Consider the following 4,766-nt stretch of genomic DNA (forward strand, 5'->3'; position numbering starts at 1 on the left):
AAATATTATAATCGATGCGGTACATGCAGTATTCCTGCACGTACAAAGCGTCGTTGGATTAAAAATAAGGTGAGGTAATTTATATAGGTGTTTTTTTTGTTAATGGTACATAGAGATTTTGCTTCGTTTACTATTTTTTTTATTAAAAATTTTGGTGATCATTATAGACTTGTCAAAGATGTGTCCAAGGTGCATTATAGCAGTTCAGAACTCCCAACGAGTGAATCACTAGCTTTTAGCGCCACCGTAGAAATTCGGAAAAAACTCGAGCGAAACTGGCTGTAACGTGGAAGTTTCGACGGTGTTTTCATGGCAGTAACGCGGTATTTTTGTATACAGTTACGACACGGAGTTTTTGCGGAGTTTTGTTGGTGTTTTTACTGACTTTCGTTGGTTTTCTCTCAGAGTTTTATTGGTGTTCTCTTGGAGTTTCGTCGGTATTATCACGCAGTTTTCTTCGTGTTTTGTGGGAGTTTTTCATGTGTTTCTTCGTAATTTAGTCAGAGTTTTTACGGATTCTCGTGCTTTTAGCGTCACCCTAAGAATTCGGAAAAAACTCGATTGAAACTGGGTGCACCAAAGGAGTTTTGACGGCATTTTCATGGTAGACACGTTGTATTTTTGTGTACAGCTACGATACGGAGTTTTTTCGATGTTCTTGCTGAGTTTCGTGGGTGTTCTTTTGGAGTTTCATCGGTGTTTTCGCAGAGTCGTGTTTAGATTTGCTCGGAATTTCTATGGTAGTTTTTCATGGTTTTTGCGGAGTATATTGACGGTTTTTTCGTCGTTTTGATAGTGGTAACTTGGAGTTTGTGTGGCATACTTATCCCTCGCGAGTTTGAATCACGGTAAACCCACCGTGGTTCCACGGTGTACCTACGATGGTCCCATGATGTATCCACAAACTTTATTACGAAAAAAAAAAAAAAAAAAAAAATCCGCGCACTCGTAGGCTCGATCCCGAGACCTATGGATTTGAAGTCTGATCTGTTACCCACTGTGCCAAACCTCACACTTGATAGACGTGGTTGATTGTATTTATTTAGATAAAATTTAACTTAAGTAAATTAAAGACATCAAAAAAATGATTGTTTTTTTATTTGTGATATACCGAATTCAAACAATAAAATTGAACTATCAAAATATATATTAAATATATAAATATATGTGTGTATAACGTTTAATCACGGTGGTTACACGGTGGGACCACGGCAGGTACACCGTGTATACACGGTGTATCATCGGAGTTTTAACGGCTTTGACACGGAGTTTTTTTGGAGTTTTTGCGGAGTTTTGAAGGTGTACTGTCGATACAATTTTGGAATTTTTTTGATAGATTCGCGGCTTTCCAACGGTATTAAGTATAAATATAATGTAGTGTATACAAGATTCAACAATTTAATTATGAAAAACGGTATTTCTATAAATCTATAAAACTATAAAACTTTTAAATTGTTAATGACATCTAAACAATGTAAAAAATTTGAAGTCCACGGTATGGTGTGAATCCACGATGTTTCCACCGTGATTCAAATCTGCGAGGGATGGCATTTTGAAATAAAAAACTTGAACATTTACACCATCGGTGGTGTGAACGCTCTAATTCACACAGTCTAAAAATTAACACTGTGCGTCATGTGACTTTTACACCGGCAGTGTTGAAAATTTTAACACCAAATCATTCACACCATACCGTGGACTTCAAATTTTTTACAGTGTTTCGATGTCATTAACAATTTAAAAGTTTTATAGTTTTATAGATTTATAAAAATAACGTTTTTCATAATTAAATTCTTGAATCTTGTATACACTACATTATATTTATACTTAATACAGTTGGAAAGCCGCGAATCTATCAAAAAAATTCCAAAATTATATCGACAGTACACCCTCAAAACTCCGCAAAAACTCCAAAAAAACTCCGTGTCAAAGCCGTTAAAACTCCGATGATACACTGATGAAACTTCGTGAAAACCCTAACAAAACTCCGGAGAAACACCGACAAAACTCCGAGTGACAAAGCCGCTATAACTCCGACGATACACCCACGAAACTCCGCGAAAACCCTAACAAAACTCCGGAGAAACACCGACAAAACTCCAAGAAAACACCGGCAAAACACTGACGAAAGTCCAAAAAAACACAGCGAAAACTCCGGGCGAACACCGACCAAACTCGGAGAAAACACGAGAGAAACATTGTCTCGTAACTGCACAAGAAACGCCACCCTTCTACCATCAAAACACCGTCGTAATTCCTTCGATACACTGTGGAAACACTGTAAGGGAGTTAACACCGTAGAAACTCCGTATTTTCACCACGTTTCTACGGTGTCGTCAAAACCGCTAGGGGTTATAGAAAATTTTATTGAATAAAAACAGTAGAGCATAAAATTTCCAACAAATATTATCCTAAACATATTTTATCCGACTATTTATTTAAATAGTAGAGCGGGCCAACGTTTTTATGAAAAAATAGTTAGGTAGAAAAAATCAGCTTTTTTTTCAACTATTTGTTTAACATACTGCAAGATAAATGAAAATTTTTTAAAAAATCTGGGCATCGGTTGGCCCTGCAGGCCAGCCCCTAAACTTCTCGCTGTTTTCGAGCTCTAAGAGCTCGAAAAAATTAGTATAAATACATTTTCGAGCTCGAAAATACCTTTGTTTCTCTTTTCTTATGAGCTTTTCAAGCTCAAAAGGGTTACGGTTTATGTTAAAATTTAAAAATTTATGAATGAATGTTTTTTATATATTTATTTACAATTATGTTAAAAAATTAGCTCAAAAATAAGTATTTACGTGATACGTTGTATCTACATCGTGTAAGTATATCGTGATACCAGCAAACATGATGAATTTTGAGCAATCACTTTCAATGACTTATATAAAGAAGAACATATTAGTTTTGAGTAATTCTGTTCAGTTATTATGATGTTGATCAATGGAAAAAGCAGATATAGATTTTAAATTTATTATTCCGTCAACAATATCTCTGGAACGGATTATCTGATTGAGACGTTCTTGGTGGCAATCGAAAGCTTTTATCGAGTTCTAGAGCTGATTAGATTTTGGAATTGATCGATCCAACAGTTTTCACAATATTCAAAAAAAAACGAAAAAAAAAATTTTTTTTTTTTTTCGTATTTCTTAAATATCTCAGAGTGTATTTGACTAAATGGTCTAAAATTTTTTTGAAAATCTAAGTTCAGAAGATATCTTTCGAATGCCGCAAGAACCATCTCATTCGGTTCATTCATCAAAAAGATATGAGAAGTTTACATCCACACACACACACACACACACACACACACACACACACACACACACACACACACACACACACACACACGCACACACACACATACATACATACAGACATCGCTCTGGAAAAGTCAGAATAGCATCCTAGCACCTTCAAATGTCGACATATGATGAAAACCCGGTTTTTAAAAATCAGGGTGAAACCAATAACTTCCCGAATTAATATTAAGGGCCCAAATTTTAAGGGATGCCTTTTTTTTATGTGTAGAATAATATGCTATCGTTACAGCGATAAAAAACAATCTTGGTTTCAATTGAAGCACCCTCGTTTCCATGCTTACCTAATAGCTACAAATTTTTTTTAATCTTTCCTTTTCTCGGAACATCCCTTGCCTGATCCAACAGTTAAACTCCTTTTTTTAAACATTATACTTTCTTTAAAATTTTTGTTGGCTTGGTACTAGTTTAAAAAACAAATTTTACACTTAGCTTAAAAATAAAAGGAGCCGCAAAATTTTTCATTCTGTTGAATGTTAGCTTTATATAGCTTATAAACTTTCTCTAGGTTTAATCTTTACGTAATTATCAGATATATTAAATTAATTAATTTTTTTTTAATTTTAATTTTTTTAAATTATCTTCGAGATCAAAAAAAAAAATTTGCATACTTTATTTTTCAATAGATTATTTAGTCTATTGATGAAAGTGATTTGTATGAAAAACTTTTTTTTTTTTAATGTTATTAATATTAAAAATATTGTGGCTTTTTGAAAATCAATAAAAAAAATTTACGAAATTTTCTGCTCTTTTTATTTCTCGGATAAGTGTATTTTTTAATACTTCTGAAACCATAAAAAAATAGATAGTTATTATTAAAATTCACTTGTAGATTGATGATATTAACGATGCAAGAATTTACAAATCAGATGAAAGTGAAGATATATACACAAATGAAGATGAAATATCGTATGATGATTTTCATAACAGCAATGGATTTAACGACGATTCATTCAACATTAATTACAATTGCCATAATGTTGATAGTAAAACCGACAATATTCATGATAATTATATTAGCTCTGATATCGATGAGGATAAAAAGAACAATTCTGATACTTATAACCAGGGCCCGAGACTTTGTGCTATAAGGTTAGCTTTAAATTCTTCTCGGTAAAATGACCAATAATTGTTAAATATGTGAGCAAGTTCACTGTATTTACTAAACTATACTACATGTGTTGGAATGCGGAACGCGGAATTGGAAATTCGATTCCTGAATTTAGCCTGCTAACCATTCCGTGGTTTGTGGAATAGAAGTGTTGTTTAATAATATTAAGGGTAGAGATAGAAGATAGTATATATGCGATTAGGGCCAGTTTTTTAAACCGGGTTAATTTTTAATCTGGGTTGACATTATTATTGCTGGTATATCTATATTATCAATGTATAGAAGTATGCTAGCAATGTTAATTAAAACCTGAATTAAAATAAACCCGGTTTAAA

The sequence above is a fragment of the Microplitis mediator genome, chromosome 3 (assembly GCF_029852145.1).
Source record: "Microplitis mediator isolate UGA2020A chromosome 3, iyMicMedi2.1, whole genome shotgun sequence".
NCBI classification, from domain to species: Eukaryota; Metazoa; Arthropoda; class Insecta; order Hymenoptera; family Braconidae; genus Microplitis; species Microplitis mediator.